General features: G+C 40.6%; 1 protein-coding gene across 2 annotated transcripts in view; it reads left to right on the top strand.

Annotated features, from left to right (window-relative positions):
- The window catches only part of Fam135b (family with sequence similarity 135 member B), a 267,506-nt gene that overhangs the window by 70,267 nt on the left and 172,429 nt on the right, over window positions 1–24,810 (top strand). The window contains exon 2 of one of the 2 annotated variants that reach the window (XM_029531127.1): window positions 21,858–21,932. The exons of the other annotated variant lie outside the window; for it this stretch is intronic. The gene's annotated coding sequence lies outside the window, so the exon portion shown is untranslated. The remainder of the gene's footprint in view (window positions 1–21,857; window positions 21,933–24,810) is intronic. 2 annotated transcript variants of the gene reach the window in all.

Raw genomic sequence — 24,810 nt, 5'->3', positions numbered from 1 at the left:
TCACCATAAATAGAAAATTATCTGAAAATAGGTTGGCCCTTTTGCTAGTACTTCTCATGCATTGTGGATGTTCAGAAGAAGACTCAGGGTTGTGAGGATCATTTGCTTAAAATTAGGGGAGTAGGGCCCTTTTCTTGAGCCTGGAATACGTCTTGGTATAGCCCAAGGACAAGGAGCTTCCTGACTTAGGCAGGCTTACATAAAGACTGGGCAGCAGGCACAAAGAAACTAAAGGGGATTCTGCACAGGCAGCTCCCTCTCCCCAGCTATCGGGAGTGGGTGTCTGACCTACTTGCTCTTCACTCATTTCCCCCTTTCCTCCCATTCTTCCCTTCCTCCCACTTGCTTCCAGTAGAGGTGGGTGGAGGGTGAGGTTGGGATAAACTAGGCAGGTACTGAGGCATGGCCCATGGGAATCTCTGTTCCTAAGCTGACTCTGGGTGCTTCACTCTCCTGCGGTCAGCATATACAAGTCTGCAGCACTCTGTCCCAGTAAGGCTCCAGGTCAGTGCAGAAGTGTCTGCCCTGTGGATCCTTGCCTTGAACACTTACTTTCACCACCCAGTTTACCTTAGTCCACTTAGTGTGGCTATAACTGAAAATACAAACTACAGGGATGATAAACAAAAGGATCCTATTCAGTTCACAGTTCCAGAGCCAGTAAAAGCCAGTATTAGGGTGCTGTGGTTTTCAAGAGTCTTGCTGGTGTGTTACAATGTGGTAGAGGACCTCACATAATGAAACAGAAAGAACATAGAAATGTGCATTTCTTGTCTTCCCAAACCCTCTAACTAGCACATGCAATCCTAATTACTCCAAAGGCTCCACCTCCAAATGCCCCTACAAGTAATTTGGGGGATTATGCTTACAACATGTGAATTTTAGGGGGTATAGTCAAGCTGTGGCTTCCCTGGGATTTCGGGAATGAACCTAACCAAGTACTGCTTTTTTTTTTTTTTTTCTGGCACAAAGTCCAGCACTGAGATCCCCATTCCCCAGCACCTGTGCATCCACTTGACATGTGCTGGCTAGTGCTAAACATGCTGCAGGAACTCCAGAGGAGAGGAATGAATGGAAACTAGTGACTGAAGGATGGCTTTGTTTAGAACAGTGCTAATGGAAGCACTTGGGCTTTGGGGAAGCACTGGAAAGTGTTCTTGTGAATGAGAGATTCACTCTAAGGAGAAATTAGAAGTGTGTGTTTACCTAGACAATTTCAGAGGATGGTGATAATGTGTTGGCATCTATTTACCACCTTCCAAGACTATGTCTTTGCTTCCAAGGAGACCAAAGACCCCTTGTGAGATGACAGGTTTTCCTTCTGTTGCTGTGTGGCATGTTCTAGAGTTGAGGATGGTTTAATCTGACATGGCTATTTTGGTTGAGAATTTTGACATGAATGAAGTTACACATCAGGAATCCATGTCCGTCAATTGCAAATTATTTATCATCCTAGGGAGTTAGTAAGTGCTGTGGAGAGCCAATTCTTTTGTCCAACAGGAATTCACTGTAGACTCTGCTGGCATTGCTCTAGGCATGTCTGTTACAGAAGGAAAACCACTTTGTTCAGGATTTTAGACATCAGTATTTTTCCCCAAAGGAACCATTGCAGAGGTCTCTGCCTGTGATCTGTGGAGTCCATAGAGAGGATATGGTGGCAAAGTCTTAAGACTTCCATGCTCCTAATGAAGCAAACCATAAGGCAACTTTTATAAGATCAAGTTTTTCAACCTGTGGGTCCTGACCTCCTTTGGTAGTCCTTGGACTACCCCTGTGTAATGGGTTACCTAAGATCATCAAAACTACAATTAGTTACCATGTGATTCATAACTGTGGCAACATTATAGTTATGAAGTAACTGAAAATAATTTTATGGTTGGGAGCACCACCACAGCATGAGGAACTTTGTTAAAGGGTTGCAGCTTCTAGAAGGCTGAGACTCACTGCCCTTTTGGAAGCCACTGATCTGTGTGGACTGGGGCTTAAGGAGAGATTGAGGAGTCCTACATTTTGCAAGGAGTGGTTGGGTGGTGATGGGAGCTTAGTCCTACTTTATATGGATTGGATTTGAGCACTACTCTATTGCCCTCGTAACTAAATCCCTTGTCAGAGCTCTTATTGTCTTGTTTGTCAAAGGAGATCACCAATAGTATACTCCTCATAGGGCAGGTTATAAGAAGATCATGTGTGTTCGTTGTGCCCAAATGCTTCTGAAAAATAAGGGGCATGGGATGTACAAATCTGCTGGAACCTAGACCTTGACTGACACTATGATAGGGCAATAAGGACATATACTCCAATTAAAATGATGCTCTCAGTCACCAAACCCAGATACTAATGCACATGCCAGCAAGATTCTGCTGAAGGGACCCTAATATAGCGGCCTCTTGTGAGGCTATGCCAGTGCCTGGCAAACACAGAAGTGGATGCTCACAATCAGCTATTGGATGGAACACAGGGTCCCCAATGGAGGAGCTAGAGAAAGTACCCAAGGAGCTGTAGGGGGCTGCAACCCTGTAGGTGCAACAACAATATGAACTAACCAGTACCCCCTGAGCGTGTGTCTCTAGCTGCATATGTAGCAGAAGATGACCTAATCGGCCATCATTGGGAAGAGAGGCCCCTTGGTCTTGTAAACTTTATATGACCCAGCACAGGGGAAGGCCAGGGCCAATTAGTGGGAGTGGGTGGGTAGGGGATCAGGGGCGGGGGGTATAGGGAACTTTCGGGATAGCATTTGAAATGTAAACAAAGAAAATAATAAATAAATAAATAAATAAATAAATAAATAAATAAATAAATAAATAAATAATGCTCTACAACAAGAACCCCTGTTGTTATGTTAGTTGGGAGATTGGGATTGATATTCCTAAGCAACATATGACTGTGGAACACGTTTTGATTTAGAATCCTGAACGTATGTTATTCAAGTTCAACTGACAACTTTCTTCTAGTTAATCTTTGAGCAACAAGCTGTCAGAGAATGTACCAATTACATGGTAGAGGAAAGAGGGGCTCAGATTGGACATACATAAGTTTGGGTGCTAAACACTTCTAAAAATCAAAGCAAAGTGATCCATTACATTCTCTAATGATCTGGCCACTTCTGTGTTATTGGATGCTACAAGCATCTTTCCATCAGAGGTTTAAAACCAAGATATCAACACACTGCCTTAGAAGAAATGAATGATGTCCCTCAGTGTGGAAATTGTATTTTACACATTCTCTACTACCCATCAACCCCTTCCTGTGCCTTCAGGAGCTTCTGGCTACATTTTTTTCCCATATTGGATCTTTCCTGGATGGAGTTTATCGAAAACTTGGCACTACCTAAACTCACTTGGGATGAGGGAACTTCCTTAGAATAATTGCTTTGAGTACATTGTCCTGTAGCCACATCTGTGAGAGATTATCATGACTGGTGACTGATGTGGGAAGGTCTAGATCACGGTGGGGGTATCATCACTAGACAAACGCAAACATGTCTAGACGTTACACAAAAGCTATGCGAGCAAGTCCGCGATCCCACAATCATCCTCCCTCCATGGTCCCTATTCTCACATAGCTCAGTGATGGACTGTGATCTAAAAGTGTAAGATGCAATAAAGGCGTCTCTTCAGGCTGCTTTTACTTACTTATTTATTTAATGTTTGAGTGCTGTGCTGCCTGTACACCCACATGTCAGAAAGGAGCATCAGATCCTCTTAGAGATGGTCATTAGCCACCATGTAGTTGCTGGGAACTGAACTCAGGACCTCTGGAAGAGCAGCCAGTGTTCTTAACTGCTGAGCCATCTCACTAATGCCCCAGGCTACTCTTGGTCATGGGGTTTATTGCAGCAACAGAATGACAAAGACAAAATTTGTGTTCCACTCTCAGGTTGAGATGAGGTGGATAAATCTAACCTCTTTCCTGAGGTTACTGAGTATGGATGATCTTTGTCCATATCTGTGTCCCTCATATGAGCACCGTGCATCTGTACATTCTCAGTTTTCTGGGGCTTGCAGAGCAGGAAAGGGTGCTAAGTTTTTGATTTTTTAAATTGAGCAGATTTGTATGAAATCATCCATAGAAACCCTGCTATTTTTACAGTATCCTTTTGACAACAGACACACATAAATATCCTTGAAAATCCATTCAGTCACTGCTTTTTCTTCTTGGTTCTTTCTCAAATGGGGTCAGAAGGAAACCTGCCAAGTGTTAGATTCCATGCTCAGAGCTCATATATTGCACCATGATCCACTGGCCTCTGATGAGTTCACTGAAGTACAACATCCCATTTCACAGAAGGCATGAAACAAACTGTCACAAGGTCATTGGGCCTTGAATAGAAAAGTAAAGATGTAGAACTGTGGTTTCTCTCTGAGTTTGCATTAATGGGGGAATAAGGGAGAGAAGTCAGCTGAAGTTCACATCCAGGTGAACTCTAGTGCCCTGTTTAAGGAGTGCTTAGGGTCATGGAACAGTTATCACTTCTTTAGGTTATAAGGATAGATCTACCTTTCTAAGGGTGTGGTTGCCACCATGGCTAAACAGAAGAACCCATGCAAGGGGAAGAAATCCTTTCTTCTAAGCATAACAAGTTATGAAAGGTAAACAATCACAGAATTATATCTTCTGAGGTTGGAAGATGCATTTCTGGTCTGCATAGAAAAAAAAATGCATGGACATTGGTTTTGAACTTGGAGTTCGGTCAATGGGCAAGATGTTTGATTTGTGGAGTCTTAGCCAGGGTATATATATATATATATATATATATATATATACCCCAGAGAAATATATATATATATATATATTTTATATATATATATATTCCTTTTTACTAGATTTGGAGTTATGAGTACTTGTTAGTTTTATTTTCTTTCTTCGTCTGCTGTACTAAAGCACCCAGGCAAAAGCAACTCAATGAAAAGAGGTTTACCTGCTTCCTTTTCATTATGGTGGGAAAGTCAAAGAAGCAGGAGCTTAAGGCAGCTGATCAGATCATATTCACAGTCAGAAGGTGGAAACTGATAAATGCAGGCTCCTGTTCATCTCTGTTGGTTCACTCACGCTGTGCAGGATTCCAGCCAGAAAAATGGCCACTTTACAGTGGATGGGTCTCTCCACCTCAAATAGCAGATCAATACAATTCCACAGGGATATGCCCAAGCCATTCTAGATTCTGTTAATCACCACAGTGTACAAAGGCTACACAAACATAATGGTCCACATTCCATTTTAAATGGAATTGGGAGGAAAATCACAAAAGTTATAGTTACCATTTCTAAATGCACAATGTATTGACACTGAACACAGTTGGATGGTTGTGCATTCATGTCCCTTGGTTCCCAGTCATTTTCATTGTTTCATGTAGAATCTCACAGCCATGAAGTGATGTCTTTGTTTGCTTTAATATTTCTGTGATCAAACACTGACCAAAAGCAACCTGGAGAGGAAATGGCTTCTGTATCTTTCATAGCCCAGGTCACAGTCACCGAAGGAAGCCAAAGCAGGAACTCAAGCAGGGCAAGAACTGTGCCTACCTAAGTCTAATCCCAAGGCCAGAGAGCAGAGTAAGCCTAAGCCCTTTCCTTGCACAAATCAGTAAACTGAGGCACCTTTACAGAAAACATGATATTATTCATTGCAAGAAATCTTAAGGTTTAGGATTACATTTCCATTATCATTTGAAAGGTGTCAACAAATAATTGCCTGAATTTGTTGAACACGAATGTCCCAGTTTCCTTTCCTGTCTGTGCAATAAAAATGTCCTGACAAAAGCAACTTTAATGTAGGAACTTTAATTTTACTTGTCTCACAGCTCCAGTTTACAGTCTGTCGTTGCAGGCAAGTCAAGGCCTGATTAAAAGGAACCAGTCACATATATTGTTGAGAGTGGAAAGTGAATACGTGCATGCGTGTTCACACTTCTAGGCTCTTTCTCTTTACAAAGTTCAGGAATCAAATCCAGAGAATTATTGGATCTGCTTTTAGGCTGGGTCTTTCCATATTGATTAACAAAATCAAACAATCCCCACAGACATGCCCCAATGCCAACCTGATCCAGACAGCCTCTCATTGAGACTCTCTTCCCAGGTGATATTAGATTGTCAAGTTGACAAAGCTAACTGTTACAAAGGACTATAACACATGACCGTGCTAGAGATATTTTTACGTTATGGTAGTTACCACAGATATCAAGAAGGCAACTCCCAGTTTCATTTTTCAGGTAATCAAAATAAAGAGCCAAAATGGCCACTCTTCTGCCTGACATCATATCTGTTAAGTAACAGTGAAGTGCTTCAAGCAAGACTTTAGGAGTACAGACCTTTTCTGCTTTCTCTCCCCATGGTGTAGGTAGAACTTCTTCCTTCATTTGTAAAGACTCAAAGCCAAGCATTTCATTTAGTTCATATTATGCATTCAAAAAACGGGTGCTACATGGGACAGACTCATAGAGATGCTCGCCTGGGACCCGAAATGGTCAAATCCATCCAATTTGGGGCTAACCTCTGTAGCTCTGAGAGTTTGGATGAAGGTACCCAGGTGGTCAGTACCAGAGCATAGATGTAAGCCAAAGTATTCCTGACCCTCATTTTCCCCCCTTCCCCAGAGTTCTTTTGGCTTTCTGACACTCTAGGTTGGCTCAGAGATGAGGGCATTTGCAATGCAAAATAGGAGAAGACCTTCGGGCTACCCAGGCAGGTGCATCTCTGAGCTGTGTCCCTTCTATTTTGGGGTTGGCACATCTGCTAGAAATTTCTCAGAGATGCACACGCTGTGAAAGGGGCTAGAGAGCAGAGATAATGGCAGGGCTGTGCAGGCAAATTTATTGTGTAAGTGGAAACATTAAATATAATTAATGTAACTGCCATCTCATTAGGTAAATCACTCTAGGGTGCAGAACTTTTTTTTTTTTTTTCATATAGGCTAAAGCTACAAGGAGGAAGGTGAAACATTAACTCAGTGTACTGGCAACATGCCACAGGGCCAGTCAGGGTCAGCTTAAAAAGAGCAGCGTGAAAAGGGGTAGAAGCAGAGGTCAAGAGGCAGGAAGCAAGTGGCCTAATCGGATCTGTAAAATAATTGGCTTTGATTGGCTATGAGTTCTCTACCTCCTTTCCTTTTAATGTTTCAAGGTATATCCTGATGTGAGTGCTTCCCCCGGTATATATAATGTGGGAGTCCTGGCTTCCGGCACTGCTAATTTGCCTAGACAGATCTAAGGTGAAGTTTATCTACTGTGGTCAGTAGCAATGAGTTCAAGGACATCATGGCTAGTCTGAGCCTGCATCTCCCTGTCCTTTATTCTCTCCACACAGTCGGATGGTTCACCCATGAGGATGCAGATGCTCATGAAACATGGCTTACTTGTCCAAGGTCACAGAGCTGAAAGTGGAGAGGGGTGGGCCCTTTTCTAAAATATTATTTGATTCCCGTGGGTTCAGCAATAACCCGCGGGAGTTAGCTAGCCTTTGTGGTATACAGGAGAACTTTGGGGAGTGTGAGGGAAGTAGGCATTCTGACGGGCAGTGATCACCTCACAGTTCAAAAAGAACTCCAGTGATATTGGGTAGACCCAATTTATTCAGCAACTGCACGGAACTGGCGCCTTCCTTCTTCCTGTTCAATTACTGTCTTTGTTCTCACTTTAGTGTGAATTACTCTAATTAGCTAATATCTTCACAGGTAGCAAAGTGCCTCTTATGCTTATGGCTTGCAGAGTTCCTTCACGCAGGCCTAGAGAAGCAAGCAGAGAGAGAACTCTTAACTTCCTGGGAGGGGCTCCTGGGCCAGGGGCCAGGAGATTTTGATACCCGGTTCTGTAAAGGCAGTCATTATTCAAACGAGATGGATAAATTCCAAGCCTTCTTAAAATGGGTGACTTTCAACATGCTAGGTGTTCTCCTCGCATCACTATGTTCTATTTATTTGAAGGATTTGATGTTGAATTCCAGTGATTTCCTTTGGCTGTGTCCTTCCTGGATAGATGCCAGCGTGGAGAGGCATGAAGTAAAAGGGCTAACTTGGAGATGTCCCCTGGTTTTATGAGGAGCCAAGGTCATAGGCAGGCTGTCCTGGATCCGTGCTTTGTGAGACTTTTTCTAGGGAGCAACTTCTATTTACTCCAGATAGGGATCTAACAAAAGTAGTAGTAAGTCTGCCAGTGTCCAGCCCGGGGTAGCAATGACTTAACTGATTGTGCAGCTGCATCAGTGAAAAAACCTTGTCAGCACTGGTGATGGCCCAGAAGAACTGCATCTCCAGAGCCCGTCGCAAAGCCGTCTCTTTCAGGAAATGTGACTGGTCAGAGAATTACTCCTTGCCCTAGGATCTGTTTACCGTTTCCAGAACTTTGCAGAGGAGCCCAAATGAATCATGTTAGTTTCTGCTTCCGTTATTTGTGAGGTTTGCTTATTTTCCTAGGTCTCATTTCATCCTCCCATCATGAGAGAATGTATCTATTCAGAAGAGGAGATCACTACACAATGGCGCCAATCTAGCTTTTCTTCTGATTTAATGAGTGATACTCAAGCAAATGGCTCAACTTGTATACACCAGTAAAAAGTATAACGGCAGCATCTGCTGCTTCCAGACATTTGAAGGGTAACAGAATAATAGAAAAATCTTTAGACTTGGTCTATTCAGGTAATAGTTCTCAATATACCTCAGACAATGGGTTCTTTATTTACAACGGGAACCAGTAAACAGATGGTTGGCAGTCCTGAAATTGATGTTCTACCAACTTAGTCTCAAGGAGCAGGCTGACCAAAGAATCTGGAAGAAAAAGTGGGAACTTTTCACGATAGAGATGTTAGATCCAAACAGCAGATACTATAACTAGAGTTGGGAAGACGGGAGCTGTATCAGGGTTATAAAATGGCTCCAGTGTGCTGGGACCAGTAGACTCTTTGTGAGCTGTCCGGTGGCCAGAAGATGACAATTAGAGGGGATGTCGAAAAATGGTGCTGCAGGGGGTAGAGGAGAACTTGTCTTAGAGGCTTAAAAATCCTCATATATCACGTAGGAATTATAGTGTATAATGACAGCAGTGGTAACTGTGAGATAATGTGACATTTCACTAACCCATGAGGGCCCAAGACCAAAAATAAAGATACCAGCACAGAAAGGATGAGACTTGGGTTCTAGAGCTACAAGTAGATAGGGACTGGAGAGAAGGTGGACCAGCAGCTTGGGAGTAGGGTTACTCTTAGGTTTGGGGGTCTACTGATGCTACTAAACTCCTACCCCACATGTGTCCTTCTCAAACTTTTGGAAGGTCAAAGGGAAGCATAACAAATACATCACTGGTGTGTGCTGCTTCGTATCATCTGTTTTCTTCATGGTCTGTCTACATGGCAGAAAAATATATAGCCATTCTGAGACATTTACGGAATGACTGGTCACTCATTAGTAAGTGCTAAGATATTACACTGGTTGTTATTTATCCATGAAATTTTCCATAAATATTTATTCTGTACCTACTCTCTGCTTGTGTAATAAGGTTATGATGGGTAGATAGATAAACTACACCATATCCACTTACATTTGATTTTCATGCAGGAATATTGAGTATACTTTGCTACAAATATGTTTCCGAATTTGCATTATTAGATTTATTTTTGTTGGATCTTGTAACATTACTAGTCAACAGGTGCCCTAAGGGTCAACTCAGCTGTATACATCTGTGGTATTGAGAAGGATGAATGGCAACACACAGCTGCCAGGAGCATTGAAAGTAATTACATACATCATCATACCAGCAGCTGCTTGTTGGGTCGGTCCCCCAAGGGTCTAGTTGTTGACTTGTCTAAGAAGCGAACTTTCAGATTAGTACAAAAAGAAGGACTTTTCTTTTTCTTTAAGAGTAAATATATATGTGACAAAGTTCACATAGCTCAACATGTTCAGATATTTTCATAATCATGGCAGTGGCCACAACTCTCTAGCTCAGAGAAACTTCTGGAATCTCAAAAGGAAACCTCAAGTCCATTGGAAGTCCCTGCCCATCATTGTTTCCTCAGACTTTGGCTTCTACTGTGTGTGTGTGTGTGTGTGTGTGTGTGTGTGTGTGTGTGTCTTTCTGTGAAGATTTTTCCCAGACTATATTTTTCTTACAAATGGTACCATACAACATATTTTACAATTGTGTATGGTTTTCTTAATTTGTCATTATGTTGCACATACTTGCAGCATAAAGTATAACTAAATGAGAGAGAGAGAGAGAGAGAGAGAGAGAGAGAGAGAGAGAGAGAGAGAGACTACATGAAGTTGAAAAGGAAAGCTAGTGTGAGGATAAGGGATGAATTGGAGGAGTGGGAGGCAATAAGAGTATATTTAATTAAAACATAGTGTATGTATCTATGAAATTCAAGATTCTCAAACAATAAATAATTATGAGATTATGAAAACAAAGGGAAAAATGATAATCCCTTGTGTGTACCTGCTGTGAATATTCTACCAATTGATCAGCTAATGAATATCAGTTTCTTTCCTCCTTTGTATGTTGTGTATAAAGTGTTGCTAAACATTCACGCATGAAGTTTTGTTTGATTAACTGTTTTCATTTCTCTTCAGTAAATACCAGGTTGGGAATTGCTGGGTCACACGACAATTCTATGTCTAAGTCATTGGATCTTACACATTGCTTTATAGCACTTTACGTTTCCATGATCAATGGATACAAACACCAGTTTTCTCTATTTTTTTGTTAGAAATTATTAGTTTTCAAATTTTCTCAAGTACATAGGTATCCTTGTTGCTGAAAGTCATGTTACTGTATCATTTTTATGTGTGTATGTTAACAGGAGAGTGTTTTGTTCATATTAAGACATAGTGGAAGGGATAGAGGTGTTCCATTTATGCTTTTACTCAATACATTCCTAATTTCCCTCTTCATTAATAACTCCCTACATATCAGCATACTGTTTTTAATTTATGGGTATATATTGTTGCCATTATAACATAAATTCCACAGTTTACATAAGGGTTCATCTTTGATGCTGTATACTAAATGGATCTGGACAGATGTCTAATGATACCCACCTACCACTGGTGTATTACTACCCTAGAAAATATCATGACAACTACAATTATTTTTTCAGCTTCTATAATTTCACCTGTTACAGAATGCAATAGTTAAAATCTCAGAGTATGTACCCATGAATCTCAGTGTCATTCACACTTTCAATGTAAGGTTCTCCCCCAAACCTGGATGGGATATGAGTCTCCTTTTCTTTAGCTTTAAATACCATCTCAGTATCTGCATGCACAAACGCTCATTTAGATTTTCCCTGGTTGAAGTAGATCTTGCTTGCTTCCATATTTTGCATAATTATGATCAGCATGCTTTAACCGTCTGTGCACGGGTTTTTGTGAGGACAGTAATTTTAGACCTCTTTGTGTATCTACCTAACAAATATAATTTCAGTATCTTGTATTAAGAATATGCTTAATTTTGTATCAAAACTCAAATCCTTTCCCAAAGTGACCTCATTATTTGCATTCCTATCAGGAATGAATGAGAGTTCCCGTCTCTCTACCACCTCTTTGGCATTTGGTACTTTGGTGTTGTGGTTTGAGCCACTGTAGTAGATGTGCAGTGGTGTGCCTTTACCTTACTTTGTATTTCCTTGATGACACATGGTAAGGCATATGTTCTCCTCTGTGTCTTTCTCTTCTGTGTGTCTTCTTTGTTGAGGTGTCTGTTGAGGTCGTTGGCCCATATTTAATTGATGTAGTTCTCCTTGGTTTGAGTTGGCATCTCTCTAATAGCTAAAGATGTTGGGCCTCTTTTCATGGATGTGTTGGCCATCTGTGTTTTCTCTTTGGAGGGTTTCTAATATATTTAAAGTGTGATGGAAAACCAAGGGGATTTGGTAGCTAGGGAATTCTATGACTTGATTTTTGTATTAAAAGACCCTCTGACTTCTAGATGGAGAACGCCAAAAAAAAAAAAAAAAAAAAAATCAGATAGTGCTTGCAAATATATTTTAGGAATTGGGGGGAGATGACTGGACTTCGAGCTTTGGGAGACAGTGTTTCATAGCTCTGTCAATCTCTTTCAGGTAATGTGTCTGTGTACACATTGCATCCCTGAGTCTAAATTACCACTGCTAACAGCAGCACCATTCTATCAGAAATAGATATATACTAAGTGGAAAGCTGAGTTGGGAGAACTCACCCTGGGATGACCATGTACAAGGAGCCCTGAGAAGTGAAAAACTTCCTAGGAGCATCCAGATGGACCACCAAGACTACAGGCCTATAACAGAAATCTGAAATGTTGGTTTCTTGTTTGATTCTGTAGAATTTTATTTTTGCTGAGTTTCTCTAAGGTGGTAAATGAAAAGTCCTAAGAAAGTTGGGCGGGCAGAGATAGATTTACCCCAGACGAAACTATAGCTCCTGGGATTTGCACAGGGATGTAAGTAGGGGATTCGGGTAGTAGAAGCAAGAGGTGGTTATCCCTGGTGGGTATTAAGTCAAGTTCAGATGTGATATTTCTGACCCAGGACTTAGCAACGTTGGTCTACTTTCACATTTTCTCTACACGTTTAAGTAGCACCATAGATGTATGTATCTGTAATGCTAATTATCATCATTTAGCTAATTGTTTACCAGTTTCTAATCCTCAAAAGTTTAAATAGCACTATATATACATATATAAATTCTTTCTTTCTCTCTCTCTCTCTCTCTCTCTCTCTCTCTCTCTTTCTTTCTCTCTCTCTCTCTCTCTGTGTGTGTGTTAGGTTAAGTACATGATGAGATCGATATTTACTCTGCTTTGAACAACTCTTGGGGGGGCATTCTTTATTCCTTTTACCTCTTCACTTGATCATTTCACAGGATACAGAGATATGATCATATTAATCTTTTAAAACCCAATGAAAGGACTGGGTGACTTTTGCAATCTTGATACAGAATTCCTGAATATCCTGTACATTCCTCTCTTAAACCTCTTATCCATCCTATGGTCTCATGATTATCTGATGCAATTCCTCCATGTTTTGAGATTCTGTTGTCTCTTTTACATCTCTTATACCAAGCTTAGTTGCTGATACAACATGGGCTTTTAGTTAATATGAATGTTCGCTAAATGACTGAGCAGATTCATCATCTATTCATGCCAAGGAAAAAGGTCTACACAGCCTTTGTGGGGACATATATTAAAGAAGATTGTTTTTTAAAAGTAAAAGGCATAAGTTCATAATTAATTCATGCCAAAAATAGGTTGATCATTGTCATATAATGATTAACAGCTAAGTCAGAATGAAGTTTTTAACTTTAAGTTCATGTGATTCACAGTTGAAGGAAGTTACCAAGATCATTAAGGTTGGCTTTTTTTTTTAAATATATATACAGACCTTATCTTTTCTTTTCCTCTGAATGCTGCTTCTCTTATCCCTAGGTTCCTTGCACACCTCTGACTCCTGTCTTATGGGATGTTCATTATCTTCTTTCTTCTCTGGCTAAAAAAAAAAAAAAAAAACCCAAAAAAACAAAAAACAAAAAAACAAAAACAAAAACAAAAACCATGTTGACTCAGTCAATCCATTTGAATACCATGAAGCTATTTATTAGCTGAGTTGTCATGAGCAGCTGTGGCTGCCTGCCTCTACTGCAGTATCCTTTCATAAAGGTATGAACATGTTCATGGTTATCTGATAGGTTGTATTTTGAGCTGGACTGAATTAAAATTTGAAATGTACAGTATCACAGGGTTTGGTGGTTCCCTTTGCTAAAAATGTAGCCTTTCTTAGCATCTGAGTTATCTGTGCTCTTAGAACTCAGCCCGTTCTTCCTTTAGGGCATCCAGTGTTTATGGAATGCATTGTTGGTCCCGAGCCTTATGCTTTCTTCTTGGGACACAGCAGTTCAGGAACAAAGAGAGTTGCTCTTTTACAGGAATGAAATTTCCTGACATGACTTAGAAACCAAACAAGTAGTTAATTCTACAGAAGGATTGTTGCTCAAAAAAAAAAAAAAACAAAAAAAAAACAAAAAACAAAAACAAAAACAAAAAAAAACCAAAAAAACAAAAAAAAACCAAACCAAACCAAAACAAACAAACAAAAAAAACAAAAACCAAAACAATCAATCAAGGTGGCTTACTAGAGAAGAACTGGAAGCAGACAGAATTTGGGGGAAATTGGCCCTGGATAAAGACCAGAAGACACTTGAGAGCCACCTTGGAGAGAGCATCAGAGGGACAAGAAAAGTTCAGTTTAAAAGCCTCAGGTACATCTGATACAGGCACAGTTCCTGACCAGCAACAACCCGAGAACAGGGTCATCTTTCTAGGAAGGTATTATCTACAGTAGAGCTAGGAGGAGATCATTTGGCTCAATCTGGCTAAGGTAAGGTTATAGACCTTCATAATCAAGGGAGTAGGAAGTCACTAAGTAGTTGCTCTAAATTGTTAAAGTGCTTAAAGTCACTTCTTAGAAATGGCCTGTGATATGGTGTTGCTTAGTTAAAAGGAGACTATAGATTGAGGGTTAAGAAAATCAGAAGATCATACACTTTACATAAAACTTAAGATGACAGGGGGAAGTGGGTGATCATTTGGCTGTCTCTAAATAGAAGTTTTAAAATATTTATGTGTAGGAGGTTTACTTCTGTCCAAAGTCCCTCCATCACTGTTACCCTGTGAGTTACCAACTAAAGCCCCAAGAGAGACCTGGGCATCTGGACAAATGGAATGTGTCCCAGACACAGGCTACCTGGTGCACACTTGACACCAACTACAGTGAGTCCAGGAAAGATTGAAACTATATTCTGTTTGGATCCCAGGAACGTCCAGAAAACATCCATGAGTGAACACCTGTCAATGATATCTATCTTTTGCTTCAGTTTCTTCTTGAGTAGAGTCTGCCTGAAAGCATGTGAGAAGGCTGGAATAGAGGCACAGGAATCTTGTGGGTGGTCAGCGTGGGAATGAAATGATGCGAGCTGAGTCATGGTGTGCTTCCAAGGCTAATGGCAGATGCTAAATAAAATGAGATTGCAAATCATTAAATCTGGGGCACAACCAAAGCATAACTGAAACCTCAACCTCATCAGCAAAGCCTAGGTTCTGTGTTGTTTGTTTGTTTGTTTGTTTGTTTGTTTGTTTGTTTTCTGGTCAGGTCCTCTAATGTTCATAGTGAACCAATAGAGCAAGAAGTATGACCCTTCCTGGAGTATGCACATTGGTAGCCTCTGCATCCCTCCTCTAGGCAGATCTTGCTATCAGGCGTTCCCAGGCATAATGATCTTCCTATCTACTCATAGACATATGTGCAGGACAAAATAAACCCAGAGTTGAGTTTTTATTGTCTCTCTGTGTAGATGCAGGTTCAAAGTGAACAGGGATAAGCTGTATGCAATTGCCAACAACAACAACAACAACAAACTGGCTCATTCATTCACAAGCACATTTGTTTTGTGCTCTATTCATTCGTTCTCTTGCCCATCCCAAGTACTATTTTATGCTTCTAGATGCCCATAGTTCTGGATTAATTTGGCCATTGTCCACTTTTCATAGTTCTAAGCTTCTAGGTGGATGTGCCTTCACTTTATATGGTAGGAAGAAGCTTGTGTTGGGGAGAGTGGCCCATAGGCAGTCTGGGAAACAGGAGAGAGCTCCCAATGATAGGTAACCTCTCAGTTAGAGAGGGGAGAGTTAGTTAGTCTTACCTTGCTGTCAGTGATGGCTTAGGCAAAAGCTCAGCAATGTTCTGAGGAGGTAGAGTGCTCAAGTGAAAGGGGTTGGAGAGGAATTTTTGTAGTGTTGACATTGAGGTAGTGAAAGAATAAGAGACTAATACTGAAGTCCTGGTTTTTATGATAAGAATCCATGTGTTACTTGGAATAGATATCCAATGGTACCAGGAACAGCCAGTTAGCATAGGTGGGTCTGTCTGTGTAGACTCGTATAAAGCCACATTCTGAAGACCAAGATATTAAAGTTCCAGTCATGATTTTTCTCTCAGTCAGTCTGTGTGATAGATTCTCAAGAAACCCAACACGAAGGGGCTAATCTCTCTTCTCCTTGAATTTTCTAGAATCTCTAAAATCCTTAGTTTCTGAAACAGATACAGTTCATTTCATCTGCTTCTTGTTCCATTAGCAGTGGGGCTTTGGAGGTGATTTTTAATTCTTGATTTGATCTTTTTGAGTTCTTTCTCTGGCTAAATGAAGACATGGATCTGAAAACTTTAGCTACTAAGAATGATATCATTCTGGAATGGAAATGGAGAGTCAGCATTTCTAAGGGACCCTGGACATAGTGCATAGTGTCTCTGTATAAGATGGGATGGAAACATGAACTAGTGTCCACTGCATCTCTATGTTTGGTGTATGAGGAATCAGTGACTGTAGAGTGAAGGTGAACTCAAAGGCTTAAACAAAGAAGCAACAATTCTAAGCCCACTGACGTCTTCCTGTGATTCAACTTGAACTGGGTGTGCTGCCTTTATGGAAAGGAAACGCTTCTGAAACGTTTATAGCCATTAATGAATGCAGAACCTTAAAATTAGATGGTGTGATATTCATAGACTGGCAAAGCTGTCAGGAAGCATAGAGGATGTCAACTTGAGACTCTAGCCTATAGCAGGAATCCCCTCTTTAGCTTCTGGGCAGGCAACATCTGCTGATATTCTTCAGAAGAGTGCAAATCTGTGCCTTCTGAGCAGGTGTGTCTGTTGTGTTTATCTCCAACTTGGGTCAATTTTATCATTGCTTTGAGACATCCCTCTCCACACACATCTACATTAACCATACTGATGTGTCCGTTGTGTTTATCTCCAGCTTGGGTCAACTTTATCATTGCTTTGAGACATCCCTCTCCACACACATCTACANTAACCATACTGATGTGTCCGTTGTGTTTATCTCCAGCTTGGGTCAACGTTATCATTGCTTTGAGACATCCCTCTCATTACACATATACGTACTCAAGACACATCTACATTAACCATAATGATGTGGGTCTTACTACCTTACTGCCCTGAGATGTTTCAGAAAGAGGGAAGAAACTTCTGTCTTCTCTAAGACTCAGAGAGACAAGAAGTCAGGCAGACCAAGTCTCTGTTACTTGAACACTCAGCATGCCGCTCCCTGGTTCAGGGTCCTAGTTAGTCTTTGAGCGACTACTAAGATCTTCTCCATGTACCTCAGGTCTGCCCAGCACTCCTGGTGCTTTAGACAACCCTCAGTTGGAGATCAGTTTGGAGATTGAAACTTACCTTTAATTATGCTTAAATGTTATTGCATAATGTATGCATAATTAATTCTTCTAATATCATCATTATTAAACAGCTATTACATAGTATTTCTAAAATATGCATTAGCTTTACTTTTCAAAGCTAAATCATTGCCATATACATATTACTATTTGTATGATGTCTCAATGAGGAAATGTGGGAGATCTGAAGCAGGATTTAGGTAGTCTGTGAGGTTAGAACATGATCATCAGATTTGGCAAATGTAGAACCACTGCCATTTCCATGAGCCTAGATTCTTTGTACATAGGGGCCCACTCATGGGGAGCTTTGGGTATGCGTGAATCTACACTTAGGTACCTTGGTGTGCATTTGATTTTGTTGGTATCAGGAGCAATAAGCTTGTGCCTACTGCAGTTCAAACTTGGGAGTGAGTGCCTCTGAAGTACCTATCTAGTGTTATCTGAGAAAGAGATACTCTGTGAATGTGTTGGGATAGGTATCCATCTTATGGTGTGAGCCTTCAATCCTATTAAAAAGTGACTATTTACTTATGTTATATTCATGCCACTACTGTAGCAGAGGTTATACCTTACATCTTGCAGGCAGGTCCTTATTGTAGCTCTAAATGTTAGTATCTGAGTGAGATTGGTGGTGACCTTTTGTCCTCTGGTGTGTATAGAAAAGTCATGGACATAGTATCTTTCATAATAACTTCAAAAATATCTTGGGATACCTTTGAACAATAAAAGGCAACTGCATTCAAAACTTAAAGATATTGAAGAAAGAAACCTGTGAAGGCACCAGAAGATGGTAAGACTTCTCATACTCATGAATTTGCAAAGTTAATAATGTGAAATTGTATTTATATCCTATCAAAAAGGAAGGTACAGAATCAGTTCAATCCTTATCAAAGTTTCAACACAAATTTTCAGATTGAGAGAACAATCTTAAACTTCATATAGAAACACACATACACGCCAAGAAAGAAAATCATGATAGTAGACAAGCCTGAATAATAAAAGAACTGTTGGAGGTATTACCTCCCAGATTTCAAGTTGTAATACAGAGCTATAGTAACAAAAACAATTTGATACCAGCATAATAACAGATACATGGATCAATGGGAATATAATCGAATATAATTGCATATGCCTATGAACACCTGATTTTTTTTTTTAAATAAGAAGTTAAAAAATACATTCTGGAGAAAACTCATCATCTTCAACAAATAGTGCTGGTAACTTTCATTCTCAGTGAGATTGTTTGCTGGGGCATTAAGCCGATTTTCTGACAGCAGCCATGACATCTGGTAAGTTGTCATGGGACACTTCATTACATTGATTACTTAGAAAAATTCTCTAGGGTAGATAGAAAAGTATAGACTTCAAGGATGGGTAGCTGCCAGCCCTCTTTTCATGGAATGTAGGGGCAGGTGGATGGCACCCTTGTTTGTGAATAGAGCAGATGTCAAGAAATTATTTCTACATGGAATGCAGGTACAAGTGTCTAACAACCATCTCTGCATGGAGTGCAGGTGCTGGTTGATCAGAACAATCTCTTCAAAAGTGTAGATGTCTGTTAAGCATTTCTCCATGAAATGCAGGTGCACATATTTTAGAACCATCTTTTCCTTAAGTGCAGGTGCATATGTGTAAATTATGTTTTTATTTTTTCAGATGATGGGATGAGATGAGAGCCATACACAAGCTGTGTGAATACATGGTTTGAATTGAGCCCAGAGTGTTTCTTTCTCTGTTCTTATTATCCTCAGGCCTATGCTATATAGTGTCTAGGCTTCATACAATCGAATCTTCCAAGCTGACTTATTCAAGCTTCTTTTGGTTTCTGACTGAATTGTTGTGGCTGGCCTCATAGCAACTTTGGTAATATGTTCTAATCTTCTGGCCTCTTCTCATTGTCTGGCTCATTATATCTTCTTTACCTGTGTCTAACTTGTTCTCTCTGCAAGCTATCTCCTTAAAACCATCCCAGTAAACCTTCTATACACACCCACCACCCACTAGTTTCTCTCTCTCTTTTTTTTTTCCTTTTTTATTATTATTTTCTTTATTTACATTTCAAATGCTATCCCGAAAGTTTCCCATACCCCTCCCCCCACCTCTGTTCCCCTACCCACCCACTCCCACTACTTGGCCCAGGCCTTGCCTTGTGCTAGGTCATATAGAGTTTGGAAGACCAAGGAGCCTCTATTCCCACTGATGGCCGATTAGGTCATCTTCTGCTACATATGCAGCCAGAAACCCAAACCCCGGGGGTACTGGTTAGTAGTTTTTCTCTCTTGTTGCCATTAAGTAGCCTTTCTTTCCTGAGTTGTTCTCATGAGAATTGGGTGCATCCTATCTCTGCTTCTTCCTGACAAATCTTTCTCTAATTCATCACTTTGTATGCCCCTCAACGTCACTTTTAAACATGGCTGGTGTTTTCTACAAGCAAGCCTTACTTTTATTGTTAGGGATTAAAGGTGTGTGCTAAGGATGTGCCTATAGTACAGCCAGACCATATAGACCTGGAATGTCTTTGAATGTGATCCTTTGTCAGAGCAGCCATGTTGCAAGATTAAAATTCCTCTCTATATATGTTAGAGATCCATCTCTGCATTTGGTACATGAGCATGTTTTGGAGGGGTGGGGAGGGCAGCTGCACATGGAGTTCAGGGCAGGTGTCAGGGAACCATCCTTGTCATTTATCTCATAGTTGAGAATTCAGCTTGTACTGACACTGTGTTCCTAGTCTTAGTAGGTGGCTCTCCATTGCAGTTGCTACATTGTCCTCAGTTGACTCTCCCGTCCTCCCTTGTCCACGATGTTTGCCTACCTTCCTGTTTTCGCTACTGTCTTTTTAGCACACTGATTCCCTGTGCCCTTTTCATAAAGTAAATGTATATAAAGGTCAACATGCTTTTGTGTTAGTTTAAAATATCAAAGGCTGCACAAATTACATATTGAAATTTTGGAGAAAAACCATGCTTTAATGGAACACATATTTGTTAAAGAAGTCATCCCTAGGTAATATCTATAAGATGCTGGAATCATAATAATTTAGTGTGTGTGTGTGTGTGTGTGTGTGTGTGTGTGTGTGTGTGTTTAAATCAGATTTCCCCAGAAGGTAACTGAGAACATTTTAAAACTTTTTGAAAAATGTAAATTGCTAATTACACAGTTTAGACAGATTGTAAAAGTCCAAACAATCATGAACATTTAATTGACATGGACCTCTGTATGCCAGGGGCTCTAGACTCTCTAAGCTAAGGCAATCCGGTTATTTTGGAATGGATTACCTGACAGACTTTTGAAGTCTTGCTGAAGAAAGGAATCCTACTTAACTCCGATGTTGAAGAAAGAAATAAAAACTGTAATTTCTATAGCTGATTTTATGCAATCCGGTAGCAGTAGCTCAAACCCTTGAATCTATGACATCATTAATCATGAGCAGTACCCTTCTGGGCTAAGGTTTATTTCCCAGAGCCTGTGTGGAAATAAGATGCTCAGAAGAACTCACATTGTAGAACTTAGGAGAGAAATTAAAACCAGACACAGCATGGGAATGAAGGTAAGAATCACTGTGTCTTAAGAAATCCATAGTTAAAGAATATCTCTTATGTCACACTGAGGAGTCACTTTACAGCTATGGAAACTGCTGTGTGCCTTAAAAAGATCTTCACTGTGGTGAGAGTGTGAGGATGTCCTAACAGAAGCATGGCTTGGGCCAGATGCCTGTACCCAGGAAGCAGGGCTAATGCAGGAAGAAGATGGTGACCATGTTCCCATGGCAGTGCTATAGAAATGAAAAGAATGGATTGGATTTGAAGAACTAAAGGTGGTGAGGACTGAAAACTAAGTCTGAGTGTATGAAAGTCCAATATCCAGTTGATTCCTGGACACCTTTGCAGGGAGTGACAATCTTATGTAACTTAGGAATCCTTCTGATACCTCTGCTGGAATACTTTCTTGGAAACATCTTTAGAGGAGGGAGTTGTTGACCACAGTTGCAGAAGGAAATGAGCTCATTCCTCCACCACCTCCAATCCATGTTGCTCAGTTTCAATAATTTTGACTACACCCTCCTGGATAATGATGACAAAACCAACCATACAACCAACCAACCAAACAAACAAACAAACAAATGAACAAACAAACAAAGGAAACTTACATGTAAAAAATGTATTATGACATCAGAAGAGTAATATAAAAAGAAAGCTTAGATGAAATACTCTTCATGAGTATTTCTTCTGGTTAAACAGACTCTCTTCTTTATACCAAGAAGGAGACCAAGGATTGAAAGTTGAATCAAATGGTAAAAATAGGTATGTAAATCCTGAGCCATTTATTTATAAACTTGAGACACACACATACTTATTATATTCATATATACATGCACGCACTCACACACACACACATGTACACACACACCCATGCACACTCACCCATGCTCACCTATGCACACTCACATGCCTTACTTGCCTTTCAACCACAGAGACCCCTGATTGCTGCCCAGACTGTCTGCTTTTTATACAACAGTGCATAAATCTAGAAAGTCTATATAACTAACAGAAGGAGCTTGACTTGAGCTTGCAAAGAGAAAGGCTTACTAATCTTTCCTGCCCTCACTTTTTTTTTTTTTGTCTTTCTTTGGTTGTACAAATAGGAAATTGGTACTGTCATCTGGCCTCTAGCTCCTCTCTTACCTCCAGTGTTTCCTGGATTTTGGATTTTGAAGCAGGTACAGTGGCTACAAGCTTTACCATGAAAACATTACTAGGTCTCTTCTGGTATTGAGGAAATCTGGCTGTTTGACCCAATAGTGTGCGTGTGTGTGCGTGCGTGTGTGTGTGTGTGTGTGTGTGTGTGTGTGTGTGTGTGTGTGTGTGTTTAATCTTTAAATTTATAGATGGTTCTTTTGTGGGAGGGATTGGGACCAATGTTGAGGAAAAAAAAAAAACTGTATTGGCAAGAACAGATCTCCTGCTCTCCTCCTGAACAATGAAACCTCTCTGTAACCTCACGTCACATCTTCAGGTCTTTCTCTTTCCTAGTAGACTCCTGTGGAAGGCTGAGCTGACCTCGTGCAGGTAAAAGCTTTTAGTGGCCAGGCAGGGAGTGAAGCTTAGTATGCTGGAGGACTTACATGCAGCAGAAGTATGTATCAAGGGCAAGTGTGCTTACTCCACGTGAGCTCACATGGCAAATACCTAATGGTCCTCTGCATTTAAAAAAAAGAGAGAGCTTGCCAATGGTTACCCTGGACAAAAGCTTAGCAAAGGCCTTCTCACTCAAAGGCTAGTTCTTTTGAGAAATTCTGGGTATTATGGGAAAATACTTTTCTTCGCCTCGAGCTCCCTGAGTCAAAGTGTAATGGTCACTAGATCAGTCTGAGCATTTTTGGGGGAACAGAATTCCTTTAAACTCAGTAATTTTAGAACTTGAGGATGTAGCGTCTAGGAAATGTGATAAAAATCAAATCCCAAAAGATGTTTGCAGCTATCAATTATGGGTGGCAATTGGTTGCAGCAGGCAGCACAAAGACTTTGTGTTGTGTACTAAGTGTGTGTGTGTGTGTGTGTGTGTGTGTGTGTGTGTGTGTGTGTGTGGTCTAAACATTCATGGTGATTTTGATGTTTTGCTATGGGCATCTTTTATGTTTTATATTGAGTGTGAGTGGGTGTACTGGCTAGTTTTGTGTCAACTTGACACAGGCTGGAGTTATCACAGAGAAAGGAGCTTCATTTGGGGGGAAATGCCTCCATGAGATCCAGCTGTAAGGAATTTTCTCAACTAGTGATCAAGAAGGGAGGTCCCCTTGTGGGTGGTACCATCACTGGGCTGGTAGTCTTGGTTCTATAAGAGAGCAGGTCGAGCAAGCCAGGGAAAGCAAGCCAGTAAGTAACATCCCTCCATGTCCTCTGCATCAGTTCCTCCTTNCTGACCTGCTTGATTTCCAGTCCTGACATCCTTTGGTAATCAACAGCAATGTGGAAAGTGTAAGCTTTCCAACTTGCTTCTTGGTCATGTTTGTGCAGGAATAGAAACCCCGACTAGTCTTAGTTGTTAGTCCGCTTACTAGTTGTTGTAGGCATCATATAAGTGCTATGGATTTTTTTTACATGTAGCTATGTCATGTTTGTGTATATTGCATGTATTTGTATGATTGGTGAGTACTGGATGTAGGTGGAATGGGTTGTGTTGGGCATGTGCCTTGCAACTGCCATGTGTATATGTAGTTCATGTGCATATTTTACAGTATACCTAATAATGTAGTAAACTGTTAACATACTTTAATCCAACCCAGTTACTAAGGATGTCTTATAGGGTAAATGTAAGCCATGTGGAAAACAGTGAACAGGAAGTTCAACCACGATCTAGAATTACATGACTCACAATGTACTGGGTCAACTCAAGTCTAGTCAACTCCAAACATAGTATCCAGGCAGTGGTTCTGAAATGAGCATGTACGTCAGAATTCCCAGAGGATAGGTGAGTGAGACCTTCCTCTGTAGTCTAGTTGGTTCAGTTTTGTTTTGTTTGTTTTTGTATGAGAATTCTGAGTTAAAAGGTTAAAAGGTTGTGCAGCATTCTCATTTGACATGTAGCTTTCTGTATTTTCAGAAGTATTCCCTAGGAGGGAGCCCTTGTCAGTACTGAAACACGGGATGAAAGCTTACTTAACCCTGTGCAGTGCACTCCTGTTTTTAGAAGCTGGCCTAGCATTACTCTGGATAGTTGACACTGAACCAGAGGGTTGGGAGAGGCATTCAGAGAAGACCCACATGTCCATCACCTTTGCCAGCTATGAAAAGTCTAGATGTCCTCTGATTTTATCTCTTCTGCTCTCAATCTCTTTCACAACATACCAGCTACCAAGAACAGCTGGGCCACAAGTACACTGTGAGAATTACATTCTATATTACCCAGAATCATATGAGTACAGCAGGTGTTCTATTAATGCATATTCCCTTCTTTGTTCAAATATATCATATCTAGTTGATTTCACATACACAAAATTCAATCTGTCTGGGGTCCTTTTCTTGATTTGTTTGCAATATGAGATTGTAGTTCTATTTCTTTCCATGTATCTCACCCAGCCTTCTTATCAGATTTTGCAACCATCTGTCAAGTTGGATAGCATCTGCCTGTCACAGCACCCATGTGTTCTGCTGCCACTTCACTCACCTGACTCTCCAATATTGATGATAGAGTGACGTTCTGTGATTACTATGCATTGTCATCACTGCTGGCTAGCCTTTATTGAGAATTTGCTACATGCCAGGGTGTGTGAAAAAGGATCAATGGGGCATGTTCACATCATCCTCTTACAATTTAGTCAAACCAAATGCAGTTGCCAGTTCACACTCACAGATGCAACAGCATCAAAGAATCAAAGGAGTTAACTGAGTTGCCTAAGGTCTCCTGTTAGAAAACATGTGAGCTCCTGAAAGTAACAGGGGATATAAAAGGGCCATAGAACAGGACTTACTTCCAGCCAAAACAGCCCTTAAGCCTAACCACAAGTCCTTAACTAAAGGATTGCCCTCCCTCCCTTCCTTCCTTCCTTCCTTCCTTCCTTCCTTCCTTCCTTCCTTCCTTCCTTCCTTCCTTCCTTC

This window comes from Mus pahari, chromosome 17, assembly GCF_900095145.1.
Source record: "Mus pahari chromosome 17, PAHARI_EIJ_v1.1, whole genome shotgun sequence".
NCBI classification, from domain to species: domain Eukaryota; kingdom Metazoa; phylum Chordata; class Mammalia; order Rodentia; family Muridae; genus Mus; species Mus pahari.
The sequence above is the reverse complement of the archived record's forward strand: the minus strand, read 5'-3'. Positions and strand labels throughout refer to the sequence as shown.